The 23,090-nt window shown below is 38.0% G+C and overlaps 1 pseudogene; it reads right to left on the minus strand.

The window, feature by feature from the left end:
• The window catches only part of LOC100346447 (complement component 1 Q subcomponent-binding protein, mitochondrial pseudogene), a 61,983-nt pseudogene that overhangs the window by 37,874 nt on the left and 1,019 nt on the right, over positions 1-23,090 (minus strand).

Genomic DNA, 23,090 nt, shown 5'->3' on the forward strand with positions numbered 1-23,090 from the left:
ACTCATTTCTTTGGAACTCTGTATTTTCATGTTTTAATTATTTTCTTGTTTTTCTGGATTGCTATTAGTGCTATTGTTAAATCAAGTACATAGCTTTTTAAAGAAATGAATGCACAATTTACGATTTGAGTGAGTAATATATGGTCAAAAGTGTGCAACTGCAATGATCAAGTATTTATAAAACAAAGATTTACAGGCCAAAGGGGACTGCGGTTGTGGCATCACGGGTAAAACTGCCTGCTATACTGGCATCCCATATGGGCACCAGTTCAGGTTCCAGTTGATCCACTTCTGATTCAGCTCCCTGTTGAGGCCTGGGAAAAGCGGTGGAAAATGGCCCAAGTGTTTGGAGCCCTGTACCCATATAAAACTGAATGAGGTTCCTGGCTCTTGGCTTTGGCCTGGGCATGTGGCCATCTGCTGAGTGAACCAGCAGATAGATCTTTCTGTGTCTCTGTCTCTCTTTGTAACTCTGTCTTTCAAATAAATAAATAAATCTTTAAAAATTAGTCAAAGAACTTTAGAAAAATGAACCCACAGCATCTATCATGGTATACAAGAAAAATTGACTTTTAGGAAGCTTAAGACTTAAAAAGTGCATGTATGTGTACTTGTTATAGATGTGATGGAATGAAAATGAGAAAAAAAAAATACTACTAGCCACCTAAAGGGCAGAAACGTTTCTTTACTGCCTGCCTGTTCTCAAAGCTGTCTATGTCACTATATGTGAACTCCATTAAGTACGAGTAATGATTGAGCCTGGATCTTCTGATGACTGTCCAGGGCTCAGGATGAATGTCATAATAGTCTTCCTTGCCCTGATTTTATGTTCTTTAATGTTAAAATTTTAATTCCTCCAAATAGATAAGGTCTGTTAATTGTGCTAAGGGTTATCTGTCATTACCATCATCATAAGAGAGTTCTTGGTACCCACAGGTTTACACTAACAAAGACCTCATGGAGTTTGCTCCTTCTGTTTTCCCAGTTTTCAAGGTAGCCGCCTCAGTTAAGCTTGCACTCTTCTTATTTCTAATTGTTCTGTATCCAAGACATCTTCTTGAACAGTGACTCATTGTTCGCTGTTGTATTTTCCCAAGTTGTTTTACCTTGAGTCCTCAATTCACCTAAGAATCATTTCATTTCTATTGAAATGGGACTGTTTGGAACATAAACAATAACTATACACTCTTTACCACTGACAAGCTATTTAAGCAGAGATGGAAAGGTCCCAGAAGTAAATATATCCCATCTGCCTCCACCACTTCCCTTTGTTCCTGACCTCTCTCTCCTTCAAAGATGGTCGAAGTATTCCAGTTCTCAGCACTATGTCTATGGCTCCATGTCATTCCCAGCTGTGGTTTTCCAAGAAGGGCCTGACCCAGAAGTTTCAAGGTTTAGGCTATTGTATAGAGAAGGATAATGGAAATGAACCACTTTGGGGAGGAGATTTGGCTAATTAATGACATTAGACAATTCATGCAATTTTTAAATACTGTGTACTTTAGCCATCAGCTGAGCATTTGATTTGAGTGTGTGGAGATCTCTGTGCTGGTAGCACATTTGTTTCCTATTTATGCAAAACATTGGATTGCATTTCGGCCAGTTCCTGAGGTCTTGCGGGACTTCCCTAAGTCTTTCAACACATGCAAAGTGAAGAATTCAGGATTTCTAAGCCAGGTCAGCAGAATCTTCATCGTTCTGTTACAAATTCTGCTCCCACCAAAACCAAGAAAAGGGCTCTCTGTTGATTTTTTTAAAATTTCCAGTGAAATTAATATGGGACACATTACCCTAGATTTAAAAATAAATTACTAAAAGCCCTTCAAAGCCTGAAGATTCTCTGAAAAAGCACAAATAATTATATCTAGTTGTCAGAATGATTGATACTTTGACTAATAGAACAACTTAAATATGATAAGATTTAGATTTGGCCAATGTATTGAGAAACATTTCTTATTTTAAGTTATCAAAGGAGAAATGTTAGTAAGAATGGAAATACTAAGAGGATAGTCAAAAATAACAAGCATATAAGGGACTGACAACCAACTGGTAATTATACACCAATTTTTATACATAAAACTTTTTCTTATGGACCTGGCTCTCTGTTGTGTAGAACTGTCCTTCTCCCCTCTCCACCATATCTTTTGCAATAATTTGTGTGACTATTATTTTCAACTTTGAAAAGGAAAAAGGCTATAAAACAAGGCCCAATAGAGCTCTGCTACAAATGAAATGGTCTCATTAGTGTAGTTAAGAAAAATGGCTCATAAGTTATAAAATAACTCCTTTCTGGCAATACCTTAAATCAGATAGTCTAAAAAGGTGTTTCTGGTGGATCTGAAATTGCTGTTGTTTCCATCGTGACTGGTCCCACACATAACTTTCAGACATTCCTGTTTGTTTGGTACCTCAAAAAATCTTCTGTGCCATCTAATGGAAGCAATGCAAACTGCAACTTGCTTTGGGAGAAAGGAGATTCCAGTATAGCAAAGATGAAGGCAGAATAGATGGAACTATAGAGTTTAATACATCAAATATGAGCCTCTAAATGTAATGACTTGAGAGAATTAGCTCATGGTCTTACAGTACACACAATTAAAACCTGCCCAGGGTATTATGATTTCACCATGCAAATAAGTTAAAATACAATATATTCATTCATAGCTGCAGACATGGAGTTAACACATGTTTTGCCAAACCAAGATCCAGAACATTCAGGTTTTATAAATATTTATTTTATTTATTTAAAATTCAGAGGGATATAGAGATATCTACCACCTGCTGGTTCACTCCCCAAATGGTCACAACAGTCAGGGCTGGGCCAGGATGAAGACAGGAGCCAAGAACTCTATTCTGGTGTCCTGTGTGAGTGTCAGGGACTTAAGTACCTGGACTTTCTTACACTGCCTTTCCAGGAGCATTAGCAGGAAATTCGATCAGAAGCAGAGTATCTGGGACTTTAACAGGCATCCAAATGGGGTACTGCAGCAACTCAACCTGCTAGGCTACAATGCTGGCCACAGGTGTTATTTTTTTAGCTAAGTATTTTGGAAAATTAGTGCTTTCTTTCTTTCTGACGTCTATGCTGCAAGCACAATGTCATTTCATTTTCAAGGAATTTACCACTTTCATAAAACATGAATTTCATGTCAGGATCTCTACCTAAAATTGTAAACTCAAATATACATTCAAACAAGGAGGTAATTTTAGTTTAAGCAGAAGAAGGCTTGGTGCAGTTAAGTAGGGAGTCGTGTCGAAGTGTAATTCACACTCACTGTCTACAGTGTGTGCTACTGAGCAACAGTGAATTGCTGTTTAGCAAGAAAATCCGACAAAAGTCTGAACTCTGTACTTTTATGCAAATTTCCTTATTTTGTAATTATTTGTTCAGACCCCTGAACACACCATGGTGCAGATATGAGTGCAGCCAAGGAGCCACCATTTGTGATTGCTGGCTTATTATAATCCAAGGAAACACAATGAAAATATAGTAGTAATTATCACTTGAATCATTTGGGAAATAAATCCTTTGAGCAATAAGGACTCATATTCTTTAGTTAATATGCATAAATTTACTTTCACTCTACTTGGGGATATAGAGTATAAAATTACTATGCTTTGGGCTATCAGTGTAGCATAGTGCGTAGAGCTGCTGCCTGCCATACCAGTATCCCATATAGATGGCAGTTCGTGTCCCAGCTACTCCAATTCTGAATCAACTCATTGATAATGGCTTGGAAAAGCAGCAGAAGATGGCCCAAGTACTTGGGCTCCTGCAACCCACATGGGAGACCTGGAAGAAGCTCCTGGCTCCTGGCTTTGGCCTGGCCAGTCCCAGCCATTGTGGCTATTTGGGAAGTGAACCAGCGGATGGAAGACCTGTCCCCCGCTCTGTGTCTCTTTCTCTCTCTGTGAGACTCTTCCAAATGAATAAATGAATAAATGAATAAATAAATAAATAAGTATATATATTTAAGTTACAGTGATATAGTTTGAATGTGTCCTCCAAACATTGTGTATTGGGAATTTAATCCCTAATTCAACAGTTTGACAGAGTGCCCTTAAGAGATAATTAGGTCACAAGTGCTAGCTAATGAAGATTGAAGTAATTTTTACTGGGGTGGTTTCGTTATTGTAGGGATAGTTTCCTTACATAAGGATGAACTCGGTTTCCTTCCCTCTCCCTCATCTGGGCAAGATCTCTTGCCCTTCTGCCTTCCACCATGGCATGACACAGCATGAAGGCCCTTGCCAGAAGCTCAAGCTTGAACTTCCCAGCCTTTAGAACTACAAAAAAAAAAAAAAAAAATAGATTTACTTTTTATAAATGATCAAGTCTCAGGTATTTTGTCATTATTTACACAAAATGCACTAAGACATATGGATATTGTCAACTCTATTTTTCCTGGTCAGGTAGGTCTAAGTCTGAAATGCACTGAATCCATACTCTTTACTTGTAGGACCCTGGAGTATAGTCAGCTGTCCAATTTTGTCAAATCACAACTCCTATTATTCCCAGTCCTTAGGTTGAGACAGGTTCACACAACTGACTGAGAAATGGACATTTGATGGATAGCATTTGCAAAAGTGTTTTTAAGTGATTACTGAGAAACTTTCACATTTTTTGCAAATAAGGAGAATACCGTGCTAGGAGTTAGAATTCAAATTTGAATAAATGGAAAAAATAATGAAAGATCTAAGGGATTTGGGATATGAATGAACTCAGCATTTTCCTTAAAATATTTTGGACTTCAAGTTTTTTGTTTGTTTTTACAGACTTTCCCTGTGCTTTTCAGACTCTGATGATCACTGCCTCACAATTTTGAATTATTTCTTTAGATTTAGTTTCTCTAGATATAGTGAATTTCCCCCTCTTATGTGCTCAGGGACCCTGGAAGAATGTCTTTCACTAGTCGTGGGGCAGGTGAGTGTCTAATCCACATAGTATATTTTAAAAAGGTTAATTTATTGATTGATTGGCAGACACACACACACACACACACACACACCCCAAATGCCCACAATAGCTGGGGCTGTATCAAGATAAAGCCAGGAACCTCAAACTTGATCAAGATGTCCCACCTGAATGGCTAGGACCCAACTACTTGAGCCATCACCTAATGCCTCCTAGGGTTTGAATTAACAGGAAGCTGGAATTGGGAACAGAACTGGGACTGCAACCCACAAATCCCATCACGGGTTGTAGGCATCCCAAAAGATGTCTTCCCAGTCATGCCAAAAGCCTGCCCCTCCATATACTTATCAAGAATGCCTTTAGCAACATATTAGCATCTGACAGATCAGAATGTCCCATTGTAATAGGCAAAACTGATTTGCCTCTTTATCAACCAATTTTTCTTTCAAAGGACTAGATCTTGAGTTCAGCAAACACTTATTCATTTGATGTGTATTAAGTACTTATCTTAGGGACCGGCGCCGTGGTGCAGTAGGTTAATCCTCCGCCTGCAGCGCTGGCATCCCATATGAGCACCGGTTCTAGTCCCAGATGCTCCTCTTCCAATCCAGCTCTCTGCTGTGGCCTGGGAAAGCAGTAGAAGATGGCCCAAATGCTTGGGCCCCTGAACCTGCCTGGGAGACCAGGAAGAAGCACCTGGCTCCTGGCTTCAGATTGGTGCAGCTCCAGCTGTTGCAGCCATTTGGGGAGTGAACCGATGGAAGGAAGACCTTTCTCTCTGTCTCTTCCTCTCTCTGTCTGTAACTCTACCTCTCAAATAAATAAATAAAATCTTTATAAAAAAGTACTTATTGTAGCCCTGAGTATATAGTAAATCTTCAATAATTGTAGGTAATTATTATTCTCATTTAAGGACTATCAGTCGAGCTACTCTTTTGTACTTTATAATAAGCTGATAGGGCTTCAATAATGAAAAAGAAAGTAGCAGGACTGGGTCTACATTTCTGTATGCTCCGTTTTACACAATTCACGGGATGTTTTGTTGGAGCGCTGGTAGAGGGGTGTGCTTTTTCAGGCAGTGAAGATAAAGGAACAATGGTGATGAGGACATTGTAACAGAAAAGGACTTAGTGTAGCCATTACTACTTCCATTATTAAAGTATATTTATTTCTTTCCCATTAAATTTGAGGTTTTTGTGGATGAAAATGATGTCTCTTTTGCATTGCAATTTTCTTCTGTACTCTAATACCACATTAAACAAGGAAAAAGTTTATAGAAGTGCATGTAAATGAATAATAAACTTCAGGTTCATTATAAATGTTTGCTTTGAGAATGCAGATGTTAACAAATCAACTGTGTATAGTATTTTTGTTTTTATAAATTAATATTAATCCCTCTGCATGGAGGTTAGGGTTCACTGATGGCAATGCATTACAATTTAGTACAGTGCAGACATCTCCATGACTTAATGTTTGTCCCCCCAAAATTCTTTTTAAATCCTTGTGTTGCCCATTCTAGTATCGCTTATTTGGTAGCAAATTGAAAGAATAATCAAGTAACCTAAATAAAATTAAATCATTAGTATTTTTCTTTAATACTCATACAGGTGGCCTGCAAAGATTATAAAGCACATTATTAGAAATGAGTATTTTCAAGGTATAAACTCAGGATTTTGAAGTGGGGTATATACTATATATTGTACACTCTGGCCTTTAATCTTATCTGACTTCTCACTTTTGCTATCTCATAACTGAGGCTCCAGACAGCAAATGTCATTTTTAATCACAGCCAAGGAATGGCTGTTTACTAGCACTGCTTCTACTAGGAAATATGTCAGTGCCAACTTCACCTAGTTCTCAACTCTCTGGTCTGCTGTCCCTCAACTCAGGTGCTGTGTTTGGGCCTTGTTCATTTCCCAAATTTTGATTCTGAAGTATTAGTTTCTCCACATACATTCCTGGCATGATCTCTCCTATACTGTTCTAAATGTCTCCAGTTTATTTTTAAACATTTAATCTAACTTCTCTCTATCACCTTCAACGCTGTGAGAACTCAGTTACCATTCCTGACCTAAGAAATAGTCACTCAAAAAGAACTATGTTAATTGGATGAAAATACATTTTCTGAACTTGAAAAACTATCGTTTTATTTTGTGCAAGGTATTCTATGAGGTTCACTGTTGGGAATTGAGTAAAGTTGAGATTTACGAAATCTGTTCATTTGAATATGTCTAAAATGCCAAAATATTATGAGATGATTGTTCCCAGGAGTGACTGAGCTGATTTGAAGGCCCGAATGGTGGAGATTGCTGGGAAGAGAACAGGGAAAAGCCATTTCTCTCAGCTGAATCATGGCACTAGGGACTGGCTACGTGGAGTGAAGCATTTCTATGGAATGAGCCTTGGCCAAGAAAACACAATGATTTTGCACAGAGGAAATGTGTTTTCTATGGCTTCAGATTTGTTGAAGCAAAATCTTAATTATCTTGAGAGTCTCCCTTTGGCTTGTACTATCACACTGGCAAGAAAATAGGTTATGAAAATTAACACCTATGTGGCTGGTGGCATAGCAGGTAAAGCTGCAGCCTGAAGTGCTGGAATCTCATATGGGTGCCATTTCAGGTCCCAGTTGTTCTGCTTCCTGTCCATCTACCTGCTAATGTGCCTGGGAAAGCAGCAGAGGATGCCCCAATTGCTTGGGCTCCTGCACCCACATAGGAGACTCCCGGTTTCAGTCTGGCCCAGCCTTGACCATTGTGGCCATTTGGAAAGTGAACCAAAGGATGGAAGAACTCTCTCTTTCTTTTTCTCTCTCTCTCTGTGCATCTCTCTAACTCTGTGTTTCAAATAAACAAATAAATCTTTAAAAAATAAATTAATTAATACCTAAAATCCATTTTTCTCCCTTATAGCTGAGGGTACCTTCTTTTGTACAGAAGAAATTATTAATTCACATTAATTCTGATAAGAACACTGCATATTTTCCTAGGGCAGCTGGAAGGCTCCAAACATGGAGGAAAGGTGGGTGGGTGGAGATGTGGATTCCTGTTTTGATCAGTTTGCACCATATATGATTGTCAAAATGTTGCACTGTGCTCCTTGCAGATGTGCAAGTTACTATGTTAACCAAAAACTCAAAAATATTAGATGTGCTTTACACAAAAATTTAGGAAATTTTAAAAGTATAAAGAAAAAAATTACAGTTGCAAAATTAGATAAAATGATTGTGAAATTTTTGGTTATTTCTTTTCAGTCCCTTCTCTGTGTTTCAACCTATGTTTTATTATGTTATCCTATATTTTGTTGCTTAAAATGCAATATAAGTATTTTCCCATTCATTTTAAGATGCTGTTTGAGTATATTCTGAAAGGGCCTACAACTTACTTAACCCTGGGTTACCTATTGTGACTGCAATGGTTTGCAATTATATTTTGTTTTCTCTCCCTCATAGATACTCAGTGTAACTTCTAAAACTAAAAGTATATTTTCCTATCCTGTGAGGTCACTAACTTGGAGTGAAAATAATGTAGGAAGAATTGGGACAAAAAGTTTTGTCTCTGATAAAAGTTCAAAGATGGACAGTGAAATGCTTGGCTATTAAACCAAATATCTATTGTCAAGTCTACCTTTCAACTTACCACACAGAAAATTGTCTTTATTCATATGTTCTGCTAAGAAAAATTTTGGGAATTGAAGAGGTTTGCTATATGTTTTTCATTTGCAATCTCTGTTAAGTGCTTTGCAATGTCTTCTTATGGATTTCAGTAAACAGCTACTCTGGTGCTCTTCATTTATGCACATTTGCTTTTATGTAAAATACTCTTAACAAACGATTCTTTTATATTTATAATATGAATCCAATCTTATATTTTAAAAGTAGAGAAATAAGGAATTTATATATTTTGTGTTCAGCATATTATTCATACTGAATTCTCCAAAGACAGCAATAAGAAAATAATATAAACCCATCAATATTAAATACCAAATCTTAATCACAAATGAGTTGTAACTGAATTCAATTGTAAATGTTTTTCCCTCACAGCAAATTAAAACTCACAGAATTTTTCATTAGATAATAAAATCAGCTGCTTAGTTCTAAAAACGCACTGTGCCAAGAACAAGAACATTTTCAGTCTGCTGGTTGTGCTTCTTGGAGGCCATGATACTCTTGCTTTCAATACTTGGGTATTGGTAACCTACACTGCAGAAGTTAAGTACTCTTGAAGGTAAAATAGAATGCAAGACATTGTGCAGAAACAGTATATTAAACTACGTTAGACTGCAGTTGCCCAGGGTGTCTTCATTTCAAATATATCCTGGGCTCATAAATGTTAAGACTAAATCAAGAGCAAAATACAATGGTGGTTCATGCTGGTCTCAGTCTATTCTTCCCATGTGGCATTGTGTCATTGCTGGACACAGGAAAGTATTAAAGCAATTTAGTTCCTTCATTTCTACTATCACAGAAAAATGAAGATCTCAAAATCAAACCACAATTCACTTCTCATACATTCTGATTAAAGCCAGATTGGAAAATCATACCAGTGAGAGATAGACCGGAGTCTGGCAAAGGTGAGACAGAAATTTCTCCATTTCTGGTAAGAGAAATTCTCATTTTGCTCTCTTGAGAGGGCTTGTCTAGACACTGATAAATGTTGTCCAGGATGATGAACTAGTTAAAATGATTTCTTGGAGTAAGAATTTTGAGTAAGCTTAGGGACTCAAAATGTATCTACCATTTTCATTCAAAGTTATCAGTTACATGTTTTTCATTAGTCTGGTGTTAGATTTTCCTATTCTTGATTTTTAAATCCTGTCTTCTTATGGTCTCCTAAGTAGAATCCAGATATTAAGAAATAGTTAACTTATAACTCTTAAGTTTGATAAAATGTTTAAGAAACTTCCTTAGATTGTGAACATCAAAAGACCTGAAGGGAAAGCACATGTGTGTGTACAACAGGTGTGGATTCATTGTGTTATAACTGCCAATAAATATGTAGTATTTCAAAAACTGTTTAACTGGGAATGGAGAAATTCTAATAGTGAATGTGAAATGACACAAAGATCTGCTTGAGAGGTGAGCATTCTGAAAAGGGAGCTGTCAGTGCTTTAGGTCAATCTTCTGATCTGCTTTAAATATTATCTTCCAATAAAGAACAATTTTTCTTAGTTTTAAAAATAGTATTATAATATTAAAGAAGAATATTTGGTTCTTTTGTGATGTGTTTGAAGTGAAGATCTCAAAAGCTTTAGAAGAAACTGATGTATACTTTATTGAACTCTGAAAAGAAGAAAGATCCTAAGCTTTTAAAAAGAAAGAAAAAGCGTCCACCTTTTTCTGAAGATGATACTCTCAGTTGTGAATAAGCACAGATTTAATTTCTAAGTATTAACACTCCTCCCCTTCCACCACCTTCTTTTCTCCTAGTCTCTCCTAGATCCACTATCCAACTAAAACTGTTAATTAAAAAAAGGACAAAACCTGGGATAACCTGAAAAAAAAAATGATCGAGAAATGGGTTATTCTCAAGGCTCCCCTACAAATCTTGAATCTCCTGTACGCCATGGAGGGAAATCTGTCCTGTCACATCAATGAGAGATCAGTGCCTTTAGTATCTCTTAGACCAGGTTTGGATGCATTGTAACAAAATTATCTGTGGTAATTGTAGACTTCACCACACAAAGTGAAGATTGACATTATGCTCATGGTTCAACTCACCTGGCTGTGTAGGCTAAATATATCCACAATGCTTTCCCACATGGGTTTATCATCTATCTCTAGGGACAATATTCAAGAAGTTTGTATTTTTCTAGTGGAGGATTTGGATCAATTCCTTTTGGTTAGTGTCTAAATTTGTCATTTAGAGATGCACAAGCTATTGTTGCTATGAAATTTAAGGTTATGTCATGAATGGTCTAGATGATAAGCATATGATACTCTCAGGAAGACACAGTCATTCATACTAGCATAGGAGCAATCTGACCAAAGCTAAAAATGCAAGCAGTCATGAGCAGGTTCTGGCTCTTGTTACCTACAAGGAAGAAGAATTCTAATGTGAATTTGTTCATTGTTGAAGAGGCAGACTACACTTTTGGAGGATGATATCTAATTTAGATGTGCATGAGAATACAGAGTAAGATAATTGGCCCAAGTTTCCAGTGTGAATGCATCTAATATCTTAACTTCTTTCTCTCTTGTTCCATCCAAATGGATGAATCTTATAGTGAAATCATTTCATGGGAGAAACAAAAATACAATTGAGTATCCCTTATATGAAATTATTAAGCCCAGAAGTGTTTTGGATCTCTCAGTTTATTTTTGAAATACTTGCACATATATTTTTGGGGATGGAACCTAAGACTAAAAACACAAAATCCATTCATGTTTCCTTTATACCTTAAATACATTAGTTGAAGTTAATTTTGTACAACATTTTTAGTATACCTGTGGTTTGACTACAACCCCTCACCTGAGATTAGGTGTGGAATTTTACACTTGTTCACTTTTGATAATCCCCAAAATGTTTCAAATTTTGGAGAATCTGTATTTTCAGATTAGGGCTTCTCAACTGTGTGATTAAGAAGTCCAAGGAAAATTTTTTAAAATGTGCTTTAATATCAATCAGAATTGAGTTGAACTTCCTCTTAACCATTCCATCTGATGATAACAACATGCCAGCTATTGAAAAAGATGTGAGTTAATGTACAGGAGTGGTACCTTGGTGAATATATTTACTGAAATCTATTGTTTACACTATCTGCCACAAGGAATCTGCTGCTGCACTGGCAATAAGTCCCCAGGGACAGAGGATGAAAGACCCAGGGTAAGGAGGTCTGGCAGAGTCTGGAAACAGAAATAGACTTTCTATCTCTTAGATAAATTGACAAGAGATTCAGAACAGGTACATGCACCTCTTCACCATGAGGCAGATAGATAAGGGGATCCAATAGGACTCAGAGCTGATCCTGGAAGGCAAAGAAGTGAAAGGCAAGGAAGAATTCTGGTTCTAAAGGGTAAGTTCAGATTCACTAGCAAAGCTCCAAGTCTTGCATTGTAGGATTCTTCTCTGGTTTTCCACTCCTAGCCTTTATTCATCTCCCCCAGACACACCTTTCCAGCCAGAATTACTGATTCAGTATCATCGAAACCTGACTTTTATATCCATGACATCCCTGTCACTTTTTTGGCAATGAGTATTTTGCTCACCATTAAAGTCTCTTCTTTTCAAAATCTTCTCAAAGATGACTCATATGGTCTATTTCTTCTATCAACGCTCAGCATATATTGTCTATGCCTCTCATTAGGTAATGACATTGGACTGTGCTTGGGATAAAAATTCAGATAATTTGCCCCTTAACTGTAAGATTTTATTTAAGTGAATCCCATTTTTCTGATTCATCTTGTGTAAACCTCTGCATGGCCAGGCACCAGCTACATCCAGTTTCTAGATTTTGAGCGTGTTATGCTACTTTCTACCTTGCAACTGTGGCATACAAGACTCTACTTAAGTATCGGTGTGAGACAATTAGCACTAGAATGGTAGGATGCAGAAAGCAGAGAGGGGTCAGGCATACAGCCATCTCAACCAAAGATGATAGCATTTGTGATTTATGAATAAAAAAGATATGAGGGCTTCACCTCTGAGACTGAGGAAGCAGAGGATATGGCAGAGCCAAGAGTTTCTGGGTCCTAATGGGAAAACAGTTGTGGAGGTTTTACCACTTGATAATAGACATCTTGGGTCTTCATGAACAGACATAGCCTGCATTTGGAAACAAACAAGTGGAACAGGAGAAAGGAAGAGGGAATCATTCTGCTCGTGATGAGCCTGAGATACATTTTGTTTCCTGATATTCACAGTGAAGATGGGCACGTTTGCTTCAGTCTTTGTTTTCTTGAGTTATTTTATCTCGTGTTGATGAATGTACCAAATATGAATAGCAAGCACAATCCTGTTTGAGAAACACTAAGGAAAACCAGAATTAAAATGTAAGAATTTTTATGTGTTTTACTTAGAGACCTAACATCATAACATCATTCAGTAGATGCTCAAACAGAGGCAAAATTAGCATGTGCCAAGACTTTATATCCTAATCCCCCTCATTTTAAAATTTGTGTCTGCTATAATTAAAACATATATAATTATAATAATTATATATGTATATACTCACATATATGTGTATCTTGGGTACATTAAGTTTTCAAATAATGTTTGTTGATATTATATGTAACCGTATTCCTTGAGTTACCACCAGCCTATGGAAAGGAATGATTGTAGTGGCATTTATAGTACCATGCACTGTTATTTCAGTGCCTTAATATACCTTGATAACTTATGTGCAATCTCAGATCCCTCCTCCTTTCCCCCAAGTCCATCTGATTCTGTGGTCCCAATAGTGTTTACTTACATTTCTATATAAAGGCAGACCTGCTGGGTATGGCTAATCTCTGGTCAGGTATGAACTGTACTTCATTAGCACCTACTCTCACGTTCTCTAGAGTTCTTTATCTATAGCTGTAAAAATGACCTGGTGAAATAGTACAAATATCATGGAGAAATAGGGGCCGGTGTTGTGGGGTAGTGGGTAATGCCACCACCTACAGCACAAGCATCTCATACAGATGCAATTTGAGTCCCGGCTGTTCCACTTCTGATCCAGCTCCCTGCTAATGGCCTGGGAAAAGCAACGGAAGATGGTTCAAGTGCTTGGGGGCCCAGCCACCCATGTGGGAAACCCAGATGAAGCTACCGCTCCTGGCTCCTGGCTTTATACTCGCTCAACCCTGGCTGTTGTGGACATCCGGGGAGTGAACCAGAGGATAGAAGATCTCTCTCTTTCTCTATCTCTTCCTCTCTCTCTATAAGTGCCTTTCAAATAAGCAAATAAATCTTCTTTTAAAAAATAGAGAAATGGAAGCCAGCAGTACCCCAACTCTGCTGTCTGATCTCAGTGTAGCCTCAGTTCATACTCCTTTACATGTGAACTATTAAACTTCAAGGAAATAAAAATGTTGACTAGAGGACAAAATTTTCTTGGAACACCCTATATTGATGATCATTTTTAATTTACCTTGGAAAGGGTGTCCACCCTCTGTGCAGCTGAATTTCAAGGATTCTTAAAAGGCCAATACCTCTATTAATAGAACATATGTCCCACAAAATTGTGTAGAAACCCCTGGCAGTAGAATTGTGGATTCATCTCATTCTTTACTGTTGACAACCATTACCATAAGAAGATTATACTCTATGTTAATAACATCTTAAAACATGAAAAAAAGTAACTGTAATAGGAATTTAAACATAGTCTCTGATGCAATTACAGATGATCAAGTGATACACAGCAATTAGGACAGTTTTATCACTTCTGTCAATGAAAAGAGAATGAGCTTGGTTATGTGCCATACTCTTGCATCATCTTGATTCCCGCAGAATGGACTAAATCAATTGAAAGATAAACTCACTGTAGTCAGGCATATGCTGACATGTTGGCCCCTTCACAAAAGCTCATGGACAGATTTCCTCTAGACCCAAACAAACTATGTAAAGAGTCTGTTTTGATTCTTGTTAGCTTTGCACTCTCTCTGCAAGCTGCTAGGAAAATTCAAATATGGCTACTCTTTTGGAAAGAAATGGCATTCCAGGATCTTTCAGAATTTTTTTAAAATATAAGACAAAGTTATTTTTACAGAACAGTGCTACTCTACAAAGCATTCTTGGAATGGCATATATCTCTAGCTGTTTTGTTAGTCTGGAATTTGGGCTCAGTGTGTGGTTTGAAAGGCTTCCACTCGTGAAAGTTTTATGTGCAAGTTAACCCTTGGTGTCATAATGATCCTGTGCTCACTACCTGTATCTAAAAAGCCATACCACCTCATCAGTAATGTGGATAGTGTGGTTTGATTGTCACACTTAAATTCACACTAGAATGTCAATAAGTGGGTTAAAATTCCCAGCATTTAAAATTCACCCTTGTGTTTAAAAATTAGAAGTACACAGTTAATACATATTCATGAAATGAAATAATAAACAAAATATGTATGTGTGTTGGAAAACAAAAGGGTGAATAAAATGGTTTCAACAGTTCCATTGTTTATTTGAAAGTATATTTGCATATCAGAATGTGCAATGGCTATGGGGCTATCTGATAGCATACATAGTGAGACGGAACAGTAATATAGACAGCACTACTCAGTGAAACACTTTGTTTTGTCTCATTAAACCTTACTATCCTGTGAGGCAGGTGTTAGCTTCCTCATCAGTGAAATTGAAGCCATACGAATTGGGCTAAATGATTTTCTAAAGAAGACACACAATTAAGTGGCAGAACAAAGACTCCAGATAGTTTTCCAAATTTAGTTTTTTTTTTTTTAAATCAATAACTTTTTCTAATGAGGTATTAAGGTTAATAAAAGGAGCAAGTGGAGTGGGTCCTTGGTGCATTGGTTAATATGCTGCTTGGTAGGCCTATATTCTATGTCAGAGTTCTTGATTCAAGGCCTGACTATGTTCCTAATTCCAGCTTCCTGTTAATGCACAACTTGGTTGGCAGCAGATAATGGTTCAAGTAGTTGGGACCCTGTCACTTGTGTGGGAAACTTGAATTGAATTTCTGGCTCCTAGCTTTAGCCTGGGCCAGTCTTGTCTCTGTATTTCTCTCTCTCTCTCTCTCTCTCTCTCTCTCTCTCTCCCCACCCATTCAGAATGTAGATAAAAAGACTTTGTGGTGGGCATGATATAAGAAACCATGGTTTTCCGGATTTTTTAGGGACTATTTTTATATAACAAGCTGTGAGATAACGCAGTATCTTTAGAGAGTACAGAAACATCATTCACTGCTCCTGTCATGGTGTAGGGGACTTATACACTTTAACAACGTTGTTGCAAAGTGATAATTTTTACTCAGAAGAGTAGTGAAACAAAAATTCAACAGCTTGCATTCATTCTGCTGCCTGCTTAGAAAGAACTCAGCTTTGGAACAAATTAATACATTTTATGTACCATCTTAGCTTTCCCATTGTGATTCCAGCATAGACGAATAATGCAATGGCAGAGAGTCCAGTTATGGAACATACATAAGTAATTCTTCCAGTATTGCCTAGGACAAAAATATTGTTAGAGAAGAGTACAATTTTCTTAATTCAGGAAACAAAACCCCAGAAGACTGAGATAGCTTTCCGGAGGCTAAGCAGTAAGCCAATTGTGTAACTCTTGCATTCTCAGTCTTAGCCTTTGACTTCTCAGGTAGAAAATATTCTCCTGATGACCATCCTGGAAGATGGTATGGTTTGATTATTATAATTAGGTTAATAGTTTTTGCGTTCCCCCAAAGATCCACGTACTGGGGCTTGGTCTCAAAAGTCTTGTGTTAACTGTTAATGGATTAACATTAATGCTTAATGGATTAAGGGTGGAGACTTGTCTCCATTATAGTATTTAGGATATAGGCCCTGTGGTAGGTTTCTAGACCTTTTCCTAAGGTCATTGGGGTATGCCCTCAGAGGGGGTTTTATGAGAGGATTGATTATTTCCATGTGATTGTTTTTCCATACTGACTCCAACACTGGCAATCAGACAGCAGACAAATGGGGCTTCCCAGTCTTGGATGGTGATCTTCCAAAACTGTAAGCTAAAACAGACCTTCTTCCTTCCTAAGTAACTCCTCTCAGGCATTTGTGGTAGGAATGAAAATCTGATGAATACAGATATGTAGAGCACATTGGAAATAAAAGGTTCTATTTCTCCAAGAGACATTTTAATCACACAGATGACTATCATTATACTCATTAATAGAAACAGGAAGTTAAAAGAACAGAATGGATACTCCAAGACTGTCAATAATTTAGATATAACTTACCTTTGACTTTGGAGCCTAAATTTATACTTATAACATGAATCATAGAATTTATAATAGTTCAAGAAATAATAAAACCTTGCAAGGAAGACAATTTATCAGTGTTGGTAATTTTCCCATCATGGAACTCTATGCAAAGCTACTTGGAAAACAATTAACCAGAAAGTAATCGTCTTCAGAGCTCTTCTTAACAGTCCAACAAAGATATGCTGGATGCTTACTCTAAGCTATCATCTGTCTTGCATACTTAAGATGATTTAATGACCAAAAGAAGCTTTAAATTTAAGGAACCAAATATTAGCCCATAATTAAAGCATGCTGATCTGATCCACAGCTGCTGTCCTGTCACCGTCCTGTGTAGTCTTTCTCCACAGGCTGAATTTGAGGCTAAAGTGTCTCATCAGTGTTTTTCACTTCAAACTTCTTTCTAGTGAACAAGTCTAGCTTGTTTTATTATCTCAGTAACTTAAGCCAGCTAACTCCTAATCATACTATAGCTCTCAACTTAAATATACTTCTTGCAGGAGTCTTCCTTTCCAAAGCCTAGCCTCTTTCCTGGTTATATCTCTGCTTAGATGACCATGGAACCTGGAGGATAGAGCCCACATCATGTTTATCAGTATGACCTCTGCAGCTAACACGGCGCCTAACAATTGCTAATAAATATTTGTTAAGTGAAAGGATAAGTAAATAATGAATGGGGTGGGCATTTGATACAACTGTTAAGTTGCCTCTACATTCCATATCAGGGTGCCTGGATCCATCTTCTGGCTACTCAGTTTCCGATCCAGCTTCCTACTAATGCATACCTTGGGAAACAACAGATGATGGCTCAAATACTTGGATCCCCACCACACATGTGGAGATCTCGATTGAGTTCTGGGCTCTTGGCTGCAGCTTTACCCAGACACGGCCATTGGGGGCACTGGGATAGTGAACCAGCAGAGGGAAGAACTCTCTGTTTCTGTCTCTCTCCCCATCCTCTCTTTTTCAAATAAAATAAATAAATAAATTTTTTTTACCAAAGGAATTATAAATGGACATCCTATTTCTAAGTAAAATAGTAATTCTGACCACCAAAGAAAAAATATTCTTATGAAATCCTAACTCAGCCAAATAGTTTCAACTACGAAGAAGAGAACAAAGAGAAAAAAATAACTGGATTCATTGTCAGAAGGACACTTTGTTTGACTTCTTTAGTGTTTTCTGTATGTGATGTCAATCCAAAAAGAATAATATTTCTGACTTCATTCCTGCCTTTGAGATAGAGATTATTTTATTATTGATACTTTTCTTAGAATTTATGGATTATATTCCAGAAACCTAGGAAATATGTTTGCACCATTCTAGAATTTCAAAGACGTGCATATGCTAGGCTATGCATATTTTTATAAATCATCATTCATTTTATCTTTTTAAAATTTGTTTTATTTATACAAAGGAAACAAATTTCATGTATTTCATATATATAATTTTAAGAGCATAATAATACTTCCCATCTACCTTCTCCACTTCCTCCCTCCTTCCTTTTTTATATTTCTTTTAATGTTTACAATTGCATACTTTCAATTTACTTTATAATAACAAGTTTAACCTTTACTTAATAAAGAATTACAACCAGGTAAACTCTCAAACTTGGCCTGGGAATTTTTTAAACTCTTATTTATTTATTTGAGAGGCAAAGTTACAGAGGGAAAGACTGAGAGAGAGAGAGAGAGAGAGAGAGGTCTTCCATTTGCTGGTCGCTCCCCAAATGGCGGCAACAGCCAGAGCTGGGCGTATTTGAAGGCAGGAGCCAAGAACCAGGAGCTACGAGCCTCTTCCAGGTCTCTCACGTGGGTGAGGGGCCCAAACACTTGGGCCGTCTTGCACTGCTTTCCCACATCATTAGCAGAAAGCTGGATCAGAAGTGGAGCAGCCGGGACTCAACTGGTACCTGGATGGGGTGCCAGCACAGCACGCAGAGTCTTAGCCCACTATGCCACAGCACTGGCCCTGGCCTGAGAACGTTTTAAGCTGGCTTCCTTGGATTCTTCTCTTTCTACCCTGTAAGAGGCAGAAAGCTGCGTAAGCTGGGTGTCATGAAGATTTTTGTAGGGTTCCAGTAAGAGAGGTCAGGCATGACAGAGATGTTGGGAGAGAGAACATGTTGAAGGGATTTTATAGTAGGGCTGCTCTAAGGTCACACACCACTTGCCTTTTCTGTGGAGAGAATGTCCAAATCTTTCATCACATTTTCAAAAGGACATAATGATCCAGAAATGTTAAGAATATTGCTACAAACTGAGTCATAATAAAGTGTTCTGATCTCAAAGAACTAGTATTAGGAGCTCCAGCCTGCTCAAAGAGATATTATAGCACAAATGTAGAAATGTTCAGCTTATGAAAAAAATGAAGGGGCATTTGTAATGAAGAACATTTTTATTAGAAAAGAAAAATGGTCTTGGATGATACATGGCTTAGCTGCCTGAACTGTATCGTTCACCCTCCTGACTTGCTTTTTGTAGAGTAATGGGGCAAAATAGAAAATAAGATTAATGAGTAGCTACTACATTATAAACTTAAGCTATCAAGAATGTGCATATGTATTAATCAGTTTTTAGATACTATAATGAAATATCTGAAGCAACTAATTTATGAAGAAATAAAAACTTTATTGAACTCATAGTTATGGAGGCTGGAAGTACAAATAGCATGATGTGGGTTACTCCACAGTGCATGTTGGGGCTCATGAAGAGGGATTGAGCCAGGAAGCAACAAAAGGCAGGACAGGACAAAAGTAAAGTGTTTATAATAGCCTTCATGAAGAATTATCCTCTGAGAGCAAGAAACAAGGACCTACCCTGGTCTCTACCTGCTAAAGGTTCATCACTTCCCAGTAGTGCCACCCCTGGGACCAAACTTGTAGCACACAAGCTCTTGGGGGACACGTAACATTCAAACAATAGGAATGCAAATAAGATCATGTTCAAACATCTGCAGAGATTTCAAAAAGTTTGTAAAATGATAAATATATTTTTGGTGAAAATTTTGTTGAACTCCATGTACAATTTTCATAATATTCATTTCACATGAAGATTTTGCAAACCTTTTGTATATGCCAATGAATGGACCCAAATCTCATCTACTTTTCTAGTAAGATTTCGGGGGGCTGGCACCGTGGTGCAGTAGGTTAATCCTCTGCCTGCGGCACCGGCATCCCATATGGGTACCAGTTCTATCCCGGCTGCTCCTTTTCCAATCCAGCTCTCTGCTGTATCCTGGAAAAGCAGTAGAAGATGGCCAGCTCCTTGGGCCCCTGCACCTGCATGGGAGAGCGGGAAGAAGCACCTTGCTCTTGGCTTCGGATCGGTGCAGCTCTGGCTGTTTCAGCCATTTGGGGAATGAATCAGCGGATGGAAGACCTCTCGCTCGCTCTCTGTCTCCCTCTCACTGTCGGTAACTCTACCTCTCAAATACATAAATAAAATCTTAAAAAAAAAGATTTCTGATTTTTTTCTGATACTTTTCCCCTCAAATTTCTCAAAACCTTCAGGGTTTGAGACCTATGCCCACACAACGGTTCTCTGTTTTTTTCTACAGTTAGATGGAAGTTGAGCTGTAGTTATAAAGCTGGAGCTGCTGCAACGTTGATCTTTCTGAAAGCCATGTGCAGACTTCAGGATCTCAATGGCCAAAGCCTGCTAACCTTGGTTCTATCATGAGTGCTCCGGCCTGCTGCTGCCAGTGTGAAGCTTCCTCTTTCTGACAGACCTGTAGAGTAGTCCTTCACTGTGTCATTGTGATACACATTTCATAAGCGATGGCCCAACATTGCTCATTCTGCAATGTTTTTAAAAAGTAAGAGATTATTACTTCTGCCTTTTTGTTAAAGAGTGTCCCCCAACAAATTTGCTTGAAGTGCAAATTGTTCTAGCTTTTTTAGTGGGGCTCTTCTCTACTTTGTGCACACACACACACACACACACACACACACCTTTTTCCAATGATGCAACTGAGACCTAAGATGACAGTGCCAGCATCACATATGGGAGCCGGTTAATGTCATGGCTGCTCCTCTTCATATCTAGCTTTCTGTTTGTGGCCTGGGAAAGCAGTGGAACATGGCAAAAGTGCCTGGAACCCTGTGCCTGCATGGGAGACCTGGAAGAAGCTCCTCACTCCTGAGTTTGGATTGGCTCAGCTCTGGCCTTTGTGGCCATTTGGAGAGTGACCGCAGATGGGAGACCTTTATCTCTGTTTCTCCCTCTCTCTGTCTGTAACTCTACCTCTCAAATAAGTAAATAGAATCTTTAAAAAAAGAAATGAACATGTCTCTTGGAAATTGCTGAAAGGATAAGGATGAATTAAAAAAAAAGTTTGCAGAAAAATAGAATTAAAATATGAGTTTATTTTGTTGCAAAATGTTTGAAATCCATGCAGTTTTCTTTTTCATAATACATACTTTCATATTATTATGAAAAAAAATTTGCACTGAAATAAGCTAATACTTTTTTTTTTTTTTTTAATGACAGGCAGAGTGGACAGTGAGAGGGAGAGACAGAGAGAAAGGTCTTCCTTTGCCGCGGCCACCGTGCTGCAGCCAGCGCACTGCGCTGATCCGAAGCCAGGAGCCAGGAGTCAGGTGCTTCTCCTGGTCTCCCATGGGGTGCAGGGCCCAAGCACTTGGGCCATCCTCCACTGCACTCCCTGGCCACAGCAGAGAGCTGGCCTGGAAGAGGGACAACCGGGACAGAATCCGGCGCCCCGACCGGGACTAGAACCAGGTGTGCCGGCGCAGCAAGGCGGAGGATTAGCCTAGTGAGCCGCGGCGCCGGCTAGCTAATACTTTTAATTCAGTTTTCCCACAAACTTTTTCCTCTACCTCCTCATCCTATGGATATTTTAAATTCATGGTCCCCATTATTTGCTGCTGTAAAGGGTGCCCTTTCTCTGGAGCCCATTATTCTTTTCTTGCAGTCAAAGCCCTATCAGATGAGCCTTCCATTACACATGTATTTCAATATACACAAGACTTGCCAAGGAATCTGGAACCATGCTTTCTCACAAGGATAGGGAACCACTTTTTTTCTGTCAAGGGCTATTTGGATATTTATGACATCATTCATAGGCCATACAAAATTATAATTTTAAATATTAGCCTGTGATCTACTTACTGTATTTTGAGTCCCACCTGCAGTTACCTTGGCAGGGCCAGACCAGTGATTTTGCAGGTTTTCTGTGGCCTGCATTCCATACATTCCCCACCCCTATAGACCTAAGAGCACTGAGAGAAGGAATTCAAAGTAGCTTTACTTCCAAGATTCCTGGGTAAAGCAGTGGCTGGAAATCAACACTAAGCAGGATTAACTAAGGATCCAAGTAACAGTACAAATGGAAGCTAGAGAAGCACCCAAATTCCCTGAGCCAACAGTCCTCCCGTATTAGCCTCCTGGTTAGGAAAGTTTACAAAAGCATTTCCATAAATGGTAACAACATTTATTCTTTTTTAATTAACAAAATTATCAGGTGCTTGTTGGCTTCTCAGTCTGTTAGGCTAATTGTTTTATACTTTTATCGTTTATATTTATATTTGGGAAATGCACTCAAAATTGTATTTGAACATTTAAATAAAGCTTATACTTTTTAATAATTTTAGTCAAGATCCAGATTTTTTATTTCTTTATATATCACAATTTCTATTTTCATGGAAAAAAAAACAATGAAACAATCTTTATTCATCTTAACATAAGGGACAAAGGGAAAAATCAAATAAATATACAAAACTTATAAGTGGCCTAATATCTAATATTTTAATAAACTAATACCAGAGATTTTGATGTCAGAAAACATACCTAACAGCACATACATCTTGCTATTTCAGTGAGTGAACGTTGTGAAGTTACTCACAGGGAGAATATATTTGGATATCTAAGATGTGCGCTGGTGATAGCAGGGGATATTGTGGGACTCAGGGATGCTGATGTGTAAGGGCCCATTAAGACAGGCTGAAATCTTTCAGTGAAACATAGCCTCACCTCTGGGTTTTAGCTTAAAAATTAAGGACTTATGTAGGTTCTATACACATGCTGCTGGGAAAATAGCAAAGTATATCTTGGTAAGTTATTTAAGTAGAATTTTCTGAGACTAATACATGAAAATCAGGTGCATTTGATTTCCTGTGGTGGTCTTAGGATATACAGTGAGTTCTGAAGATTAACGAAGCTGTCACTTCGTGCTTTTATTAACAAACGTTAAGGAAGGCTTGTTGTCTTTATCATCTGCTCCCCATATTATCTGCTCCAGGATTATGAGCCATAGTGTTATGGGTGAAGATGAGTTT

This window comes from Oryctolagus cuniculus, chromosome 3 (assembly GCF_964237555.1).
Source record: "Oryctolagus cuniculus chromosome 3, mOryCun1.1, whole genome shotgun sequence".
Taxonomy (NCBI): Eukaryota; Metazoa; Chordata; class Mammalia; order Lagomorpha; family Leporidae; genus Oryctolagus; species Oryctolagus cuniculus.